The sequence below is a fragment of the Procambarus clarkii genome, chromosome 61 (assembly GCF_040958095.1).
Source record: "Procambarus clarkii isolate CNS0578487 chromosome 61, FALCON_Pclarkii_2.0, whole genome shotgun sequence".
Classification (NCBI taxonomy): domain Eukaryota; kingdom Metazoa; phylum Arthropoda; class Malacostraca; order Decapoda; family Cambaridae; genus Procambarus; species Procambarus clarkii.
The window spans coordinates 13,437,453-13,457,694 of NC_091210.1; the positions used below are offsets into that span (position 1 = coordinate 13,437,453).

Here is a 20,242-nt window from a genome sequence, read left to right on the forward strand (position 1 = left end):
GGAGGGGGGGATAGGGAATAGGGAGGGGAAGTGGGGTGGGGGTAAAGGAAGAGAGGGCTGGCTAATTTTTTTTTTTTGGGGGGGGAGGAAGGAGAGGCATAGGTGAAGGGAAGTATAGAAGTGGGAAATACAGTGAGAGGTATGATAGCAGGCGGGCTGTCCGCCTTGCTGACACCATGTGTGGGTGTTGGCAGCTAAGCTAAGCTGGCTCCCTCTTGTCTGGGAGCTGTGAGTGTGTGAGAGGTTCTTCACATGTGTTTCACCATATATGGATGTCCATAGATGAATACTGTGTAGCATTCATATGTAATGTGGGGCGGGGTTTGCATCTAGTGAAACTGGTGGCTCTTGGGCCACCAGCTGTGGGAGCGGGGCGTCTCATCTTGGGCCACCAGCTGTGGGAGCGGGGCGTCACATCTTGGAGCAATCTTTCAAACATTGGGTCCTCTAACATTTGGATGGTGTTCCACACCCTGATGGCTTGGTGCTGCAGTCTGATGTTTAGTGGCTGTATGTTCAGGAGTTCGTGGAGCTCCTGGATTGTCTGGTCATATGGTGAACGGTGTTTTGCTGCTCTCCTTAGCGCCTTATTTTGTACCGCTTGCAGTTTCTGCATGTTAGTTTTCTTTATGGTGTGTAGTGGTACTGGGGGATACTCTAGATGCGGCCGAACTAGAGCCTTATATAGGTGGATCTGAATGTTAGTACTGAGGCTTCGGAATCTTCTCAGTTTTCCTAATGCTGCTTTGGCTTTGTTTAGTCGGTCCCTTACATGAATTTGTATCCCTGTTCTATTTATCATGAGTTCCAGTATTCTGCCTGCCTCCGCATATTGGACCGGATGGTTGTCAAGGATGATGGGGTCCGGGTTTCTTTTCGCAATGTGTATTATCTGAAACTTTTGTTTGTTGGTGCTAATTTTCCATTGCTTCTCAAAGTTGTTTATGAGTTCAATTGCTGCCTTGGTCTTGTCGGCTAGTAGCGGCTTTGATGGGCCCGGTTGACATATTTGGGTGACATCATCAGCGTATGTGATGTATTCACCATGTTGGAGTTGGGGTAGGTCAGTTGTATACATGTTGAATGGAGTGGGGGAGGGGCAGCTTCCTTGTGGTACTCCACTTTTCAGTTCTATTACGTCACCCAAGTAGCTGCCGATATTAAGCCTAGCAGTTCTATTGTCTATAAAGCTGCAGAGAGTAGCAGTAAATCTCTCAGGAAGCCCTAGTTCAGATATCTTATATTTTAGGCCTGTGTGCCACACTTTGTCGAATGCTTTCGAGACGTCTCTAAGGACTATATTACACTGATCTTTTTTCGACACTGCATTGGCTATATGCTGGTAGATCAGGGCTATAGCTGTATGGGCCCCTCTGCTATATGCTGGTAGATCAGGGCTATAGCTGTATGGGCCCCTCTGCTATATGCTGGTAGATCAGGGCTATAGCTGTATGGGCCCCTCTGCTATATGCTGGTAGATCAGGGCTATAGCTGTATGGGCCCCTCTGCTATATGCTGGTAGATCAGGGCTATAGCTGTATGGGCCCCTCTGCTATATGCTGGTAGATCAGGGCTATAGCTGTATGGGCCCCTCTGCTATATGCTGGTAGATCAGGGCTATAGCTGTATGGGCCCCTCTGCTATATGCTGGTAGATCAGGGCTATAGCTGTATGGGCCCCTCTGCTATATGCTGGTAGATCAGGGCTATAGCTGTATGGGCCCCTCTGCTATATGCTGGTAGATCAGGGCTATAGCTGTATGGGCCCCTCTGCTATATGCTGGTAGATCAGGGCTATAGCTGTATGGGCCCCTTTGCGGTGTCTAAACCCATACTGCCAGGTGTTATACTTCCCTTCCTCCTCCATGTACTTCACAAGTCTGAGTGATAATTTTTTCGAATATTTTACCTGGTACTTCGAGGAGGAAAATTGGCCTGTAGTTTTCAGTTTGGGTTGGGGGTTTACCTGGCTTGGGGATTAATCTTATTGTGGCATTCTTGAAGACACAACCCTCTGTGGTTGTCCCGTCTCACCGCTCAGTACCGTTACTCACCACCAACTCTCTCTTCTCTAACCACACACAAACTTGATCTTCAGCTGTGGGTGAGGGGGGTGGGGGGGGGTGAGGGAGGGGGTGCAGGAGGGGTGCTGGAGGGGTTACGGGGATCACTTTCACCTGTTCTACTCTCGCTCCCCTGCCACTCCCCCCAGTAGAGATTACACCACATACCAACATAACTAACCCCGCTGGCCAATCAAAGACAACGGTGGCCAAGCCACTAAGACAACGGTGGCCAAGCCACTAAGACAACGGTGGCCAAGCCACTAAGACAACGGTGGCCAAGCCACTAAGACAACGGTGGCCAAGCCACTAAGACAACGGTGGCCAAGCCACTAAGACAACGGTGGCCAAGCCACTAAGACAACGGTGGCCAAGCCACTAAGACAACGGTGGCCAAGCCACTAAGACAACGGTGGCCAAGCCACTAAGACAACGGTGGCCAAGCCACTAAGACAAACAAAATAGTGGGGGAGCAAGTTTGAGAGGCAACAAAGTAGCCAGTAAGGAGGAGTGGCTCCTCCGGCACAGTGACCAGCAACAGACCCGCCTTGTCATGCAACACTTATACTTTCAACTGCTGCTGCTGCTCCTGTTGCTGCTGCTGTTGTTGGTGCTGTTGTTGGTGCTGTTGTTGCTGCTGCTGCTCCTGTTGCTGCTGTTGTTGCTGTTGCTCCTGCTGCTGCTGCTGCTCCTGTTGCTGCTGTTGTTGTTGGTGCTGTTGCTCCTGCTGCTGCTGCTGCTCCTGCTGTTGTTGCTGCTGTTGCTGCTGCTGCTCCTGTTGCTGCTGCTGTTGTTGGTGCTGTTGTTGCTGCTACTGCTCCTGCTGCTGCTGCTGCTGCTGCTGCTGTTGTTGCTGCTGCTGCTGCTGCTGCTGCTGCTGCTGCTGCTGCTGCTGTTGCTGCTGCTGCTGCTGCTGCTGTTGCTGTTGCTGCTGCTGTTGTATCTTGCCTGCCTTGGCTCCAGGGGCCAGTTGCCTCACATCTCAAGAGTTATCTTGAGATGATTTCGGGGATTAGCGTCCCCGCGGCCCGGTCCTCGACCAGGCCTCCTTTTTGGTTACATCTCTCTAGGAAACAGCCCATAGCAGCTGCCTAACTCCCAGGTACCTATTTACTGCTAGGTGAACAGGGCCATCAGGGTGACGGGAACTCTGCCCATTTGTTTCCACCTCCGCCGGGGATCGATCCCGGAATCTTAAGACTATGAATCCGAAGCGCTGTCCACTCAGCTGTTAGGCCCCTTTCCTTCATAAAAAAGTCATGGCTTGGTGGGTTAAAGCGTGTGCACGGTCTTCTGCATGACGCAGGTTCGAGTCCCCGCATATCTCCAACTGATCTCACGAGATAACAATCACTTGTATGAAAGTTATATAGCATGAGAACAGTTAATTTAACCCTTGGAGCAGTTGCTGACCACAACAGTTTGACAGATCTAACCGACATTTACCGGTAACCCGCAGGAGTGAACAGTGTCTCTAGCCTGGCTCACTATGTTGTTGTGGAACAGTGTCCCCTTCCTCCACCCCCCACTGTGGAACGGTGTCCCCTTCCTCCACCCCCCACTGTGGAACGGTGTCCCCTTCCCCCACCCTCCAACTGTGGAACGGTGTCCCCTTCCCCCACCCTCCCACTGTGGAACGGTGTACCCTTCCTCCACCCCCCACTGTGGAACGGTGTCCCCTTCCTCCACCCCCCACTGTGGAACGGTGTCCCCTTCCTCCACCCCCCACTGTGGAACGGTGTCCCCTTCCTCCACCCCCCACTGTGGAACGGTGTACCCTTCCTCCACCCCCCACTGTGGAACAGTGTCCCCCCCACCCCACTGTGGAACAGTGTCCCCTCCACCCCACTGTGGAACAGTGTCCCCCCCACCCCACTGTGGAACAGTGTCCCCCCCACCCCACTGTGGAACAGTGTCCCCCCCACCCCACTGTGGAACAGTGTCCCCCCCACCCCACTGTGGAACAGTGTCCCCCCCACCCCACTGTGGAACAGTGTCCCCCCCACCCCACTGTGGAACAGTGTCCCCCCCACCCCACTGTGGAACAGTGTCCCCCCCACCCCACTGTGGAACAGTGTCCCCCCCACCCCACTGTGGAACAGTGTCCCCCCCACCCCACTGTGGAACAGTGTCCCCCCCACCCCACTGTGGAACAGTGTCCCCCCCACCCCACTGTGGAACAGTGTCCCCCCCACCCCACTGTGGAACAGTGTCCCCTCCACCCCACTGTGGAACAGTGTCCCCCCCACCCCACTGTGGAACAGTGTCCCCCCCACCCCACTGTGGAACAGTGTCCCCCCCACCCCACTGTGGAACAGTGTCCCCCCCACCCCACTGTGGAACAGTGTCCCCCCCACCCCACTGTGGAACAGTGTCCCCCCCACCCCACTGTGGAACAGTGTCCCCCCCACCCCACTGTGGAACAGTGTCCCCCCCACCCCACTGTGGAACAGTGTCCCCCCCACCCCACTGTGGAACAGTGTCCCCCCCACCCCACTGTGGAACAGTGTCCCCCCCACCCCACTGTGGAACAGTGTCCCCCCCACCCCTGTGGAACGGGTGAGGTAGCGTGCAGGCAGCAGCGGACGGCCCCTAGAGCATGGCTCAGGTAGTGTCCAGGCAGCAGTAATGAAGGTGTGATGGTGGGGTCAATAAGCCCTCTGGTGGTTGGGGGCGTAAAGACCCAGGAGAGGGCAAGGAGGGGGGTCATGGGGGGGACAAATAACACGAAACGTACAGGAGAAGAATTACGGGATGGGGGGGAAGGGGCGAGATTAATGGAGAGGAATAGGTGTGGGGGGTGTAGGGGTCGAAGAGGGGGGAGGAAAGAGTAGGGGAGGGGGTTGGGGGGGTTCAACATTGCATGCTGGGGGTCACAGCACCCGTCATGCACTAACCACCGCAGCCCAGGGTGATCTATTGCAAATTCCTGACAACCATTGCATGAATGTCCACGGTGTCCCCTTCCTCCACCCCCCTCCCCACTGTGGAACAGTGTCCCCTTCCTCCACAGTGTCCCCGCCTCCTGGTGGCAGGGACGAGGACCAGGACGAGGCATGGTGGTCACTAGTCGCTCTTCCAGGTACTGGGGAGCACCTTAGAGCAGGGTGGGGGGGGGCATGGATCCAGAGTACACATTATGTAGTGTGGAAGGTATACGTATACATGTTAGTTATGTATACACTATGCTGGTCAGTCTCCTGGCTATGATGATATGTTCGCTGTTGAGCGATTATATTGCAGAGCTGTCCCAGTAGCATGGTGGACTGCCACAGTACACAACACAACTGGTTCAACACCCAAGGCATAGTGCTGGCTTATGGGGTGTACTGTGAGGAAGATCCGAGTACTGTGACGAAGATCCGAGTACTGTGAGGAAGATCCGAGTACTGTGAGGAAGATCCGAGTACTGTGAGGAAGATCCGAGTACTGTGAGGAAGATCCGAGTACTGTGAGGAAGATCCGAGTACTGTGAGGGAGATCCGAGTACTATGAGGGAGATCCGAGTACTATGAGGTATACCTGTGTACCCCCCAACCATGTGAGAGGGTCTTCCAAGAGCAGGTGACGTTATCTCCAGCAGTCTCCCCTTAACATTACCGCCAAAGTCATCCCAATATCCATCTATCTCCCTGGCAGTCGTGACGGGGTCTGGTGCGCATATCTTTTACCTCTGCGCATGTCTTGAACGTCTGCGCATGTCATCCTGTCACGTGACGTTGGCCAGTCCGGGTTCAGTCACAGGGGGGACCCAAACCAGGCCTCCATGACCCAAACTTTCCTTACAAACCTACACCAGTTAGTCCAACTTAAGCAGAATTCTTCAAAAATGAGTAGAGTCCTTTAAGGTGGTGGGTTACTTGTACTCACCTAGTGAGTACAAGTAGCTCACTGCGCAAGGAGCTTACTGCGCAAGGAACCCACTGCGCAGGTAACCCAGTGCGCAAGGAACCCACCTGAGTCTAAGACCTGGTTGGTAGGACAACGGACACGTTCACTTTTGAGGCCAGAGTTCGAACCTACGACGATCCAAGTCAAATATTATCGCTAATGAGTACTACTTAATGCATGATCCAATGTTACATTGCGTTAATACTCGTGTCACGTTAACGTGAAGTATCAACGAGAAGCTTAATAGGAGCCGTTGGAGGGATTCGAACCTGCACACACTTTATCTAAGGCGTGTACTTGGGAGCACCAAACGTGGGGGGTTCGAATCCTCTTGGTTCCTTCTGATTTTCTGTGTTGAAGATGGCCATTGTCTAGAACTAGGTTGATCTTCTGGAATATTCTTGCGCGGGCCTTAAGCCTCTGGTCGACGCGCTCAAATATAAAAGCCAATAGCATTTGGTGTGCCCAGGCGGTCACCCATCCAAGTATTAACCTTATCCAACGTTGCTTAACCCCGCTCATCTCACAAGAAGAGTGGTCGTCATTGTATTAAGGCAGGAGACCGGCCAGGCACAGTATACAAGCTAATACTGGCTTTGTTGGTCTGTCAACAGCCGTCAGGCCTTTGTACTCTTGCCCGCGCCGTTAGGCCTTTGACTGGCCGGCAAGTTGTACTCTTGGCCGCGCTGTTAGGCCTTTGACTGGCCGGTAAGTTGTACTCTTGGCCGCGCAGTTAGGCCTTTGACTGGCCGGCAAGTTGTACTCTTGGCCGCGCCGTTAGGCCTTTGACTGGCCGGCAAGTTGTACTCTTGCCCGCGCCGTTAGGCCTTTGACTGGCCGGCAAGTTGTACTCTTGGCCGCGCAGTTAGGCCTTTGACTGGCCGGCAAGCTGTACTCTTGGCCGCGCTGTTAGGCCTTTGACTGACCCGCTAAGTGGGGTGGGTGAGTATTCACGACTCGTGTTGCTTCAGTATGTTCAGAGATGTTCCGTGTACTTCTCTCTCTCTCTCATGTTGACAACACCAGACAGCAACACTGAGGCAACTGGACCACCATAATAAGTGATCCACGAGGTGGTGCCGCCCCCCTCCCCAGAGGACGAGCTACCCACAATGCAGCTCCCCAACTCCCAGATACATACCGGCGAATAACTGCATTAGGTGAAAGGAAACATAGTCAACCGTTTCTGGCCTAGATCCCCAATTGTGTGTCAAGTATCACTACTTCTAAACCAGTGGACTGAAGGTGGAGATGCGGGGACCCAAGAGCTATATCTCAACACCCAGGTGGACCCAAGAGCTATATCTCAACACCCAGGTGGACCCAAGAGCTATATCTCAACACCCAGGTGGACCCAAGAGCTATATCTCAACACCCAGGTACAGGGATACAGCCCTTAGTACAAGGGTTCTTCTTGAGATGGTTATCTTGAGATGATTTCGGGGCTTTTAGTGTCCCCGCGGCCCGGTCCTCGACCAGGCCTCCACCCCCAGGAAGCAGCCCGTGACAGCTGACTAACACCCAGGTACCTATTTTACTGCTAGGTAACAGGGGCATTCAGGGGTGCCCTGAAAGTTTCACGCCCGTTTGTTTCTGCCTCGTGCGGGAATCGAACCCGCGCCACAGAATTACGAGTCCTGCTCGCTATCCACCAGGCTACGAGGCCCCCTAACTCACAGGGGGTACTCACAGTAGCTGCAGTACTGCACCGTACAGTGATGTACCACCAGTAAACGTCTGTAATTACTGAATTTGTACAAAAAACTATTTTAAAGGTAACATATAAGATATAACCTCTAGTAATAATGCTAGGCCTAATACACGCTATACTAGGCCTAATATAGTACATATATATGCTATACTAGGCCTAAGAATATTTAAGTTTGGTGTAAATTAATGATACAAAGTGGTTAGTGGTTTATGATATAAAAGAAAGTAAAGTGAGAGGCGGGAATAGCCTCTCCAAGCTTGGAGACTGGACGACCCCCCCCCCCCGGCTAGCAGCCTCCAAGCTTGGAGACTGGACGCCCCCCCCCGGCTAGCAGCCTCCAAGCTTGGAGACTGGACGACCCCCCCCCCCCCCGGCTAGCAGCCTCCAAGCTAGGAGACTGGACGCCCCCCCGGCTAACAGCCTCCACACGAGGCTGTTGGGTACCTGAGGTACCATAGCTACACACAGCGTGGCCATCACGGAGCCCACTGCGCCAGCTACCCCCACCATCAGAGGGGCGAGTGTGGTACTGGTCCATAACCCGGCCACAACTGTACCAATGTTCTCATGGCGGCCGCTTTGCTCCAGTAGTCAGTTTGGGTTTAAACCCGGCCCATGGAAGGTGGACGTGGACGTGGACGGGTGAGGTGGGCGTGGACGAGGGCGGGAGGGCCAGGGTGGGCGTGGACGAGGGCGGGGGAGGGCGTGGACGAGGACGGGAGGGCCGGGATGGGCGTGGAGGCCGGGGGTGGACGGGTGGGCGGGTTTGGGTGTCAAGTGTGGGAGAGAGTGTTGGGTATGACAATTGGGTGACCTTCAAATTGTTGGCCTTTACGGACAGCCAGGGGCGGGTCCTGGGGCCTCCAGGGGTCACCAGGGGCAGGGCCTCCAGGGGCGGGTCCTGGGACCTCCAGGGACGGGGCCCGAGACCTCCAGGGGTCACTAGGGGCAGGGCCTCCAGAGGCGCGGCCTCCAGGGGCGGGGCCGAGACCACCAGGGGCGGTGCCCCCTGGGGCCCGAGACCTCCAGGGGTCACTAGGGGCAGGGCCTCCAGAGGCGCGGCCTCCAGGGGCGGGGCAGAGATCTCCAGGGGCGCGGCCTCCAGGGGCGGGGCCGAGACCACCAGGGGCGGTGCCCCCTTGGGCCCGAGACCTCCAGGGGCGGGGCCTCCAGGGGCGGTGCCCCCTGGGGGCCGCGACCCCCAGATATATTTTCGGAAGTTCCCCTGAATTAGGTTATCAAAGAAAACGAAGAATGAATCCGGTGGAGTAGCATCGATCAGGTCGGAGCCCGGGACTCCTGGCTCTCTCTCACCGTCCTGGGGCTGCAGGGGCTGACGGAGGCGCTCACGGACACCTACACCCGTCACACACACCCCCAGGGACACCACACCACAGGACACCACACAGGTGTGGAGGAGTCTCAGAGAGGCTCCAGGCAGGGTCACAACCGCCGGCGGAGGCTGTAGCCGCTACAGGGCCCCCAGGAGAGAGAAATGTTAGGGAGATACAAATTATCCTTTACAGGTCAGCCTGTTAACCACCGATGACCTGCCGCATTCCTCCCCTATTTTTTCCCCCCTATTAGCTTCCCCAGCCGACCCCTCTCAGGATAACATGTCCCCCACCAGGATATCGACCAGGTCACCACTTTTGATAACATCTCCACCTACCTGAGCCCCCGCTGGCAACAGTTCTCCCGAGCGATGCCTCGTATATCTCCTCCACAGTCTACCACTCCGACGCTAACTTTCCAGCACGAATTATAACACGAGAGATGTGTAAAACAGATTGTCCCCGAGCACCAGCACGATGACCGTCCCCGCACTCCCCGACAAGACGGTGTGACCCAGTGTGAGGTGAACACCGCACTGGCGGCTGACCCAGTGAGTGGCAACACCGCTGCCGCCGCCACCACCCAACCTCTCGTACCGCAGCCCTCAACACCACCATCGCTTCTACTCCTCTATTGCTTATTTAATAACCAGATATCTAATATTAATAATAACCTTACAAGTACTCCAAAAGACACCAGAAAGATATCAGACCAAACTCCATTATACAACTCAAGCAGTTATGCGTCACTATATAAAACTCTAAACCACTACCAATAACGATAACAGGATTACTATATAATAACTTACAAGATAACACAAAATCACTTACAAAACAAAAACAAATTTAATACAAAACACAGCCATGATATCGACGAATCGTGCATCTGGCAGGGGCCCGGCTCTGCCAGTGGTGGAGGAGGAGGATGGAGGAGGGAGGGAGGAGGAGGATGGTGGAGAGTGATGGAGAGTGTTGGAGGGAGAACAGTGGTGGAGGGACAGGCAGGCGGGCAGGCACGCAGCCTCTCCCCGGCGGAGAGTGAGAGGGGGAAAATAAACTAGACACAGAGCGGACGCTTGCCTGAACTGCAATCAAGCAAATGATTCCGCCAGAACACAATTTCATCATATATTTAACCCCCCCACAACCCCCCCCCCCTTCTCCCCCCCTCTTCTCCCCCAACACCCCCCCTCTTCTCCCCCAACCCCCCTCTTCTCCCCCCAACAGTATATTATGCTTCAACAAAGCGTATAAACATCTCGACATTTTGGCAATACTGTTTTCATGACATGTACATCTGACAGTCTGTCAAGGAAAGAGACAGTTGAGAATACAGCAACCCGTTCTCGCAAATTCGTAAAGTCAATATTGACTTATTAAATATGTGCATAGGTGACATACTTAACATAATAGATACCCCTAAAAAGATTCATAGAAAACACCGACCTTACCTAACCTTGTTAGTATCTTAAGATAAGCATCTTATTGCTTCGTAATTACAATTATTACTTAACCTATACCTATTATAGGTTAGGTAATAATTGTAATTACGAAGCAATAAGATGCTTATCTTAACATATTAAGTAGGTTAGGTAAGGTCGGTGTTTTCTATGAATCTTTTTAAGGGTATCTATTATGTTAAGTATGTCACCTATGCACATATTTAATAAGTCAATATTGACTTATTAAATTTGCGACCACACACACACACACACACCCGGTTGAAAGGCGGGACCATAGAGCCAAAGCTCAATTCCCGCAAGCACAAATAGGTGAGTACACACACACACACACACACACACACACACACACCCCCCATAACGTCAGCAACATACTCTGTACTAGCAAACCTTAGAACATTTAGGAGGCTAAATAAGGAGTCATTTAGATCGCTGTACACCACCTACGTGAGACCAGTCTCAGAGTATGCCGCCCCATCTAAAGAAACACACAAGGAAACTTAGAAAGGGTTCAGAAGTTTGCAACAACGCGCGTCCCAGAATTGCGAGGGGATGGGATATGAAGAGCGCCTGAAGGAACTAAACCTGACGACGCTAAAAGGACAGAGAGAGAGAGAGACATGATAGAAACATATAAAATACTTAGAGAATTGACAGAGTAGAGGCGTGAGACTCAGAGGAGTGAGAAGGCTAAGGAATCAAACTATTAACTAGATCTGATAATGAAAGCAGGACATTGCTTTAGTCTCCAGGCGTCTGGAGAGGCGGGACCCAAGAGCTGGATCCTGCAAGCACAAACAGGTGACTACACACACACACTACTGGCGTGTATATGCTATTAAGCATCTCCAGAGCAGACAATGCCAAACTGGCTAAGCTGTCGCACTGCAGTCACGTCTTAAGCTGGACACAGCAGTCCTGAGAGTGACACATATACATATATATATTATATATATATATATATTATATATATATATATATATATATATATATATATATATATATATATATATATATATATATATATCTCGAGGTCTCCACTCTCCCCCACAACAGTTGCCTGATTCCAGGGTACATATTTACTAATAGGTGAACAGAGGCATGAGGTGTAAAGATTCATACCCAGCCATTTCTGTCACCATCGGGGATCGAACCCGGGATCACAGAGTATGAGTCGACAGCGAAGCCCACTGTACTATCGTGACTTCTTATAAGCATATTTTTGGGCCCTTGACCCAACGGTATTAGCCTATCACGACCCTAAACCCAAAAGTAGTTACAACAGCATTGATGATAGCATGCGAGATAGCATGCAAGTTATCATGCAAGATAGCATGCAAGTTATCATGCATGATAGCATGTAAGTTATCATGCATGATAGCATGTAAGTTATCATGCAAGATAGCATGTAAGTTATCATGCATGATAGCATGCAAGTTATCATGCAAGATAGCATGCAAGATAGCATGTAAGTTATCATGCAAGATAGCATGTAAGTTATCATGCAAGATAGCATGTAAGTTATCATGCAAGATAGCATGTAAGTTATCATGCAAGATAGCATGTAAGTTATCATGCAAGTTATCATGCAAGGTAGCATGTAAGTTATCATGCAAGGTAGCATGTAAGTTATCATGCAAGGTAGCATGTAAGTTATCATGCAAGTTATCATGCAAGGTAGCATGTAAGTTATCATGCAAGGTAGCATGTAAGTTATCATGCAAGGTAGCATGTAAGTTATCATGCAAGGTAGCATGTAAGTTATCATGCAAGGTAGCATGTAAGTTATCATGCAAGGTAGCATGTAAGTTATCATGCAAAATAGCATGTAAGTTATCATGCAAAATAGCATGTAAGTTATCATGCAAAATAGCATGTAAGTTATCATGCAAGATAGCATGTAAGTTATCATGCAAGATAGCATGTAAGTTATCATGCAAGATAGCATGTAAGTTATGCAAGATAGCATGTAAGTTATCATGCAATATAGCATGTAAGTTATCATGCAAGATAGCATGTAAGTTATCATGCAAGATAGCATGTAAGTTATCATGCAAGATAGCATGTAAGTTATCATGCAAGGTAGAATGTAAGTTATCATGCAAGATAGCATGTAAGTTATCATGCAAGATAGCATGTAAGTTATCATGCAAGGTAGAATGTAAGTTATCATGCAAGGTAGAATGTAAGTTATCATGCAAGGTAGCATGTAAGTTATCATGCAAGATAGCATGTAAGTTATCATGCAAGATAGCATGTAAGTTATCATGCAAGATAGCATGTAAGTTATCATGCAAGATAGCATGTAAGTTATCATGCAAGATAGCATGTAAGTTATCATGCAAGATAGCATGTAAGTTATCATGCAAGATAGCATGTAAGTTATCATGCAAGATAGCATGTAAGTTATCATGCAAGATAGCATGTAAGTTATCATGCAAGGTAGCATGTAAGTTATCATGCAAGATAGCATGTAAGTTATCATGCAAGATAGCATGTAAGTTATCATGCAAGATAGCATGTAAGTTATCATGCAAGGTAGAATGTAAGTTATCATGCAAGGTAGCATGTAAGTTATCATGCAAGATAGCATGTAAGTTATCATGCAAGATAGCATGTAAGTTATCATGCAAGGTAGCATGTAAGTTATCATGCAAGGTAGCATGTAAGTTATCATGCAAGATAGCATGTAAGTTATCATGCAAGATAGCATGTAAGTTATCATGCAAGATAGCATGTAAGTTATCATGCAAGATAGCATGTAAGTTATCATGCAAGATAGCATGTAAGTTATCATGCAAGATAGCATGTAAGTTATCATGCATGATAGCATGTAAGTTATCATGCAAGATAGCATGTAAGTTATCATGCAAGATAGCATGTAAGTTATCATGCAAGATAGCATGTAAGTTATCATGCAAGGTAGCATGAAAGTTATTTTGCAATATATTATTCAAGATAACATGTAAAATTAGTATACAAGAAAGCATGCAAGATATCTTGTAAGATTAGTATATAAGATAGCATGCAAGATTAGTATAAAAGATAACATGTAAGATTAGTACACAATATAACATGAAAGATTAGTATACAAGATAGCGGGTAGGATAACATGTAAGATAGCGGGCAGGATAACATGTAAGACAGCGGGCAGGATAACATGTAAGACAGCGGGCAGGATAACATGTAAGACAGCGGGCAGGATAACATGTAAGACAGCGGGCAGGATAACATGTAAGACAGCGGGCAGGATAACATGTAAGACAGCGGGCAGGATAACATGTAAGACAGCGGGCAGGATAACATGTAAGACAGCGGGCAGGATAACATGTAAGACAGCGGGCAGGATAACATGTAAGATAGCGGGCAGGATAACATGTAAGATAGCGGGCAGGATAACATGTAAGATAGCGGGCAGGATAACATGTAAGATAGCGGGCAAGGCGGTTAAGATCTGGCGCGCCCCGCTGTGACGTCACGACGCGGTGACGTCACCACGTCGTGACGTCAGGTAGTTATTCCCAGGACTGAGACGCCCGCGCCATCTGTTGCCTGCAGCAGTAACTACGCTGGTAGCCTCTGGGGCCAGATTCACGAAGCAGTTACGCAAGCACTTACGAACCAGGGGCCAGATTCACGAAGCAGTTATGCAAGCACTTACGAACCTGGGGCCAGATTCACGAAGCAGTTATGCAAGCACTTACGAACCTGGGGCCAGATTCACGAAGCACTTACGCAAGCACTTACGAACGTGTACATCTTTCCTCAATCTTTGACGGCTTTGGTTACATTTATTAAACAGTTTACAAGCATGAAAACTTGCCAATCAACTGTTGTTATTGTTATAAACAGCCTCCTGGTGCTTCGGAGCTCATTAACTGTTTAATAATTGTAAACAAAGCCGCCAAAGATTGAGAAAAGATGGACAGGTTCATAAGTGCTTGCATAACTGCTTCGCGAATCTGGCTCCATGTTCGTAAGTGCTTGCATAACCGCTTTGCGAATCTGGCTCCAGGTTCGTAAGTGCTTGCGTAACTGCTTCGTGAATATGGCTCCTGGTTCGCAAGTGCTTGCGTAACTGCTTCGTGAATCTGGCTCCAGGTTCGTAAGTGCTTGCGTAACTGCTTCGTGAATCTGGCCCCTTGTTTGAGAGGCGACCGAGGTTCCATAAAAATCATGAGATCGTAACTTGGGTTGCAATGGCGGTAAGTTATGATACACTGATGATTTCATCATAACTAAAGTGAGGAGAGGCTCGCGTAGAGTAGTCTAGGTTAAGTTAGGTTAGGTTAAACTAAGCTAGGCTAAGTTAGGTTAGGTTCAACTAAGCTAGACTAAGTTAGGTTAGGTTAAACTAAGCTAGACTAAGTTAGGTTAGGTTAAACTAAGCTAGACTAAGTTAGGTTAGGTTAAACTAAGCTAGACTAAGTTAGGTTAGGTTAAACTAAGCTAGACTAAGTTAGGTTAGGTTAAACTAAGCTAGACTAAGTTAGGTTAGGTTAAACTAAGCTAGACAAAGTTAGGTTAAGTCTACGTCAACTGAAGAACAAAACATGGTACAAAATAAATGGACTCCCCGGAACAGAATGATGATCCTAGGTTATAAAATTGACTTTATAACACAAAACTCATAAATCTGCACAAATTATGTTAAATTCTGGTCTAGTGGTTGACGTAAACAATCGCAGATTATCAGATCACCTTGTTTCACCCCTGATTGGCCTCGTTTATCTTAATGGTGGTTATTGACTAAATTACCCCATATTACTCTGATGTAAAGCCTCATTGGTCCTCAAACTGTTTTTTTTCCATAAAACACTTGATTTCGATCTCACTTGGGTTCGAACCTAGGTCGCTAGGACGGCAGAGCTGTACTCTGCCCCCTCTACCAACGATAGCATATCAGATAATATTAATTACCATAAACAAACACCATTGTTAGAATAACCGATCACATGGGTTACCTTTGAGGAACTAGACCTTATGTACGGGTTAGGTTAGGGCGAGAGTCGTGTGTCGCCGCTTTGCGCCGATATCGTAGCGCTTACGAGATGCTAAACTGTTTGGTGACTTACGACCTCGCTCCCGTCATCCAGATAACACGACCACCTGTCGTAACTCCACACGTAAGTGTTCTAGGGGATCGAACCCCAGGCGCTGATAAGGCAGGCAGGGAGAGCAGGCAGGGAGTGGGCAGGGAGAGTGGGGCAGGGAGAGTGGGGCAGGGAGAGCGGGGCAGGGAGAGCGGGGCAGGGAGAGCGGGGCAGGGAGAGCAGGCAGGGAGAGCAGGCAGGGAGAGCAGGCAGGGAGAGCAGGCAGGGAGAGCAGGCAGGGAGAGTGGGGCAGGGAGAGCCGGATGTATTGATTTGTAAACACTATATTTATCCTGGGAGGAACAGCGCTCATTGATGTCCTGTTATCCTTCCTGGGGTCCTGTTATCCTTCCTGGGGTCCTGTTATCCTTCCTGGGATCCTGTTATCCTTCCCGGGGTCCTGGTATCCTTCCCGGGGTCCTGATATCCTTCCCGGGGTCTTGTTATCCTTCCCGGGGTCTTGTTATCCTTCCCGGGGTCTTGTTATCCTTCCCGGGGTCCTGATATCCTTCCCGGGGTCCTGATATCCTTCCCGGGGTCCTGATATCCTTCCCGGGGTCCTGATATCCTTCCCGGGGTCCTGATATCCTTCCCGGGGTCCTGATATCCTTCCCGGGGTCCTGATATCCTTCCCGGGGTCCTGATATCCTTCCCGGGGTCCTGATATCCTTCCCGTTATCCTTCTACATGTTTTTTACTAAACATGTAAAAATTCTGAAGATGGCGGGTTGGGAGTTTTTTAATTAATAAATATCTCTAAATGCGTCAAAATTCCTTTGGAGACTTCTGGCTGAAAGCACAAGGTACATAAGGAGTCAGCAAGCCGTTGAGTCGCTTCGCTACTCTGCGCGTGGGTGTGGGTATCTGGCTGATGTTTGGCTGAAGTGGGTTTCCAGGCTTGTGGGGTCTTGACATTTCCATTCCATAGCCCTTGTGATTTTTCAATTACCATCGTCAGTAAAAGGAAACATAAGAAATAGAGAAAATTCGTGTTAGAATTGTTAATCTCACTACTTTTTCGGTCATATTTAACAACACACACATATATATATATATATATATATATATATATATATATATATATATATATTATATATATATATACACACACACACACAATATACAAAACAAAATCCATCTATAAACATCCATGTAATTTACTCCTTGCAACACAACCACACACACCATAAACTACCATAATCACCAGTAAACAAGCCGAGCAAACAAGCTAAACACCACATAGAGAACAATTTACAATTTACCGACACCCGCTACCTCATATATTTACAAAGTGACTTGTTAATTGAGAGAAAATATGGCAAACATCCGCATGACTGCTGCGGCCGGCTGCAACGCGGCGGTTGAATTGCAGTCTAACAGTCTATGTGTGAATTGCAGTCTAACAGTCTGTGTGTGAATTGCAGTCTAACAGTCTATGTGTGAATTGCAGTCTAACAGTCTGTGTGCGAATTGCAGTCTAACAGTCTATGTGTGAATTGCAGTCTAACAGTCTATGTGTGAATTGCAGTCTAACAGTCTGTGTGCGAATTGCAGTCTAACAGTCTATGTGTGAATTGCAGTCTAACAGTCTATGTGTGAATTGCAGTCTAACAGTCTATGTGTGAATTGCAGTCTAACAGTCTATGTGTGAATTGCAGTCTAACAGTCTGTGTGTGAATTGCAGTCTAACAGTCTATGTGTGAATTGCAGTCTAACAGTCTGTGTGTGAATTGCAGTCTAACAGTCTGTGTGTGAATTGCAGTCTAACAGTCTATGTGTGAATTGCAGTCTAACAGTCTATGTGTGAATTGCAGTCTAACAGTCTATGTGTGAATTGCAGTCTAACAGTCTATGTGTGAATTGCAGTCTAACAGTCTGTGTGTGAATTGCAGTCTAACAGTCTGTGTGTGAATTGCAGTCTGTTAGACTGCAATTTACACATAGTTTGATGGTAGCGCCGCGTGTCATCGCTCTCCCGGCATGCCACTGTATAATGGATACAATTGGTAAACTAATGCTATATGTTAAATATATTATTCAGGTCTCCAACGCATAAACTTTTTTCACCTTAAATCTGCGAGCACGGGTCTGGCGGCCGAGCGGTCGGCGCCCGGGATTCGCAAGTCACTGATTCTATTCCCGGCTGAGACAGAAACAATTGAGAAGGGTTCATTTGATCTTATGGAGTCAGTAATTAGCTACCCGATTGTTAGCTTTTGTGAGTTTTACATATGGGGATGTGTGTATGTGTATTTACTATTTGCTTGTGTCTGCAGAATCAAGCTATTTAGCTCTTGGACCCTGCCTGTCTAACCAATCTATTTTTCCCTCATTATATCTACTACATACATTTCTCTCTATCACTCCCAGACACACACACACACACGTCCACATAACCTTTAGAAACTTTGACAAAAGGTCCTTCCGGTAAGAACCATTTTTCAATAAGCCTCCCCAGCATGGAATACCCACATGAAAAAGGTCAAGGAAATACTAGAAAAGGCCCAATGATATGTAACGATGCTCGTCCCGGAGCTGAAGGATTTCCACTACAAGGAAAGGTTGATGGGAACTGGTCCTAGTCACAATGGGAGACCAGTCAAGGGAACTAGATTTTAAAAATTGTAATATATATATATTATATATATATATATATATATTTATGATCGATGTTCCCTTCGGGAATCTTAATTTTAAGATGAATAGGAAAACCAGGGATATACTGAACATCTTGTATCAGAATCTTTACTTTAAAAAACATAACGTTTCGAATACTTCTCGTATTCATCATCAGATCTAAAAGAAAAAACAGAAATCACAGTCAAATAGCTGGTAAACAAAGAACTCACTGAATATAATTGTCTATCAAAGAAAGGAAAAAGCTTAAAAAACAAAACACTTAAGCGCACTTAAAGTGATCAATACAAATAAAACTTATTAACTGTCACATATATTAAAACTAACTTAAAATCCATTAAACTACAAGATGAAATTTATAACTACTAAAACAAACCATTCTATTAAACTTACGTGAAGTGATCAAAAGTGAAACTTGATACCTAACACATAGATACTAAACACTATAACAAATATTTATATAATGTCTACAAATCTACAAAAAATGTAGATTTGTAGACATTATATAAATATTTGTTATAGTGTTTAGTATCTATGTGTTAGGTATCAAGTTTCACTTTTGATCACTTCACGTAAGTTTAATAGAATGGTTTGTTTTAGTAGTTATAAATTTCATCTTGTAGTTTAATGGATTTTAAGTTAGTTTTAATATATGTGACAGTTAATAAGTTTTATTTGTATTGATCACTTTAAGTGCGCTTAAGTGTTTTGTTTTTTAAGCTTTTTCCTTTCTTTGATAGACAATTATATTCAGTGAGTTCTTTGTTTACCAGCTATTTGACTGTGATTTCTGTTTTTTCTTTTAGATCTGATGATGAATACGAGAAGTATTCGAAACGTTATGTTTTTTAAAGTAAAGATTCTGATACAAGATGTTCAGTATATCCCTGGTTTTCCTATTTATCTTAAATATATATATATATATATATATATATATATATATATATATATATATATATATATATATATATATATATATATATATATATATATAAGAACATAAGAACAAAGGTAACTGCAGAAGGCCTATTGGCCCATACGAGGCAGCTCCTATTCTATAACCACCCAATCCCACTCATACTTGTCCAACCCGCGCTTGAAACAATCGAGGGACCCCACCTCCATCACGTTACGCGGTAATTGGTTCCACAAATCAACAACCCTGTTACTGAACCAGTATTTACCCAAGTCTTTCCTAAATCTAAACTTATCCAATTTATATCCATTGTTTCGTGTTCTGTCCTGTGTTGATACTTTTAATACCCTATTAATATCCCCCCGGTTATGTCCATTCATCCACTTGTAAACCTCTATCATGTCACCCCTAACTCTTCGCCTTTCCAGTGAATGCAACTTAAGCTTTGTTAATCTTTCTTCATATGAAAGATTTCTAATTTGGGGAATTAACTTAGTCATCCTACGCTGGACACGTTCAAGTGAATTTATATCCATTCTATAATATGGCGACCAAAACTGAACTGCATAATCTAAATGGGGCCTAACTAGAGCAAGATATAGCTTGAGAACCACACCAGGTGTCTTGTTACTAACGCTGCGATTAATAAATCCAAGTGTCCGATTTGCCTTATTACGAACATTTATGCATTGATCCTTTTGTTTTAAATTCTTACTAATCATAACTCCCAGATCCCTTTCGCAATCCGACTTCGCAATCACAACACCATCTAGCTCGTATCTTGTAACTCTATCATCATTACCTAACCTCAGAACTTTACATTTATCAGCATTAAACTGCATCTGCCAATCCTTTGACCATTTCAAAACCCTATCTAGATCAACTTGAAGTGATAGTGAGTCCTCCTCCGAATTAATTTCCCTACCGATTTTCGTATCATCGGCAACCAGGCCATTGGCTCGTTCATGCAGCGGGCCAGACCAGAAGACTCATTCGTCTGTGTGTGTGAAACTCACGTTTTCAATATAATGCTTTATTGTATACTTTAATTTCCTGTAAAGTTAGCGTAGGGTAGGTTAGGTTAGGTTAGGTGTTCCTAACCTAACCTAAGTGTAGGGAGAGTGTGGGAGGTAGGTTA

The 20,242-nt window shown here is 47.2% G+C and overlaps 1 protein-coding gene across 27 annotated transcripts in view; it reads right to left on the reverse strand.

Moving 5' to 3' along the window:
* Glut1 (Glucose transporter 1) overlaps nt 1-20,242 on the reverse strand; it is a 384,143-nt gene that overhangs the window by 295,626 nt on the left and 68,275 nt on the right. For 14 of the 27 annotated variants that reach the window (XR_011223425.1, XR_011223422.1, XR_011223424.1 and 11 more), the window contains exon 1: nt 9,337-9,552. The exons of 1 other annotated variant lie outside the window; for it this stretch is intronic. The gene's annotated coding sequence lies outside the window, so the exon portion shown is untranslated. Of the gene's footprint in view, nt 1-9,336; nt 9,554-20,242 lie in introns of those variants that run through there. 12 more of the 27 variants (XM_069307823.1, XM_069307830.1, XM_069307831.1 and 9 more) reach the window with 2 other exon arrangements.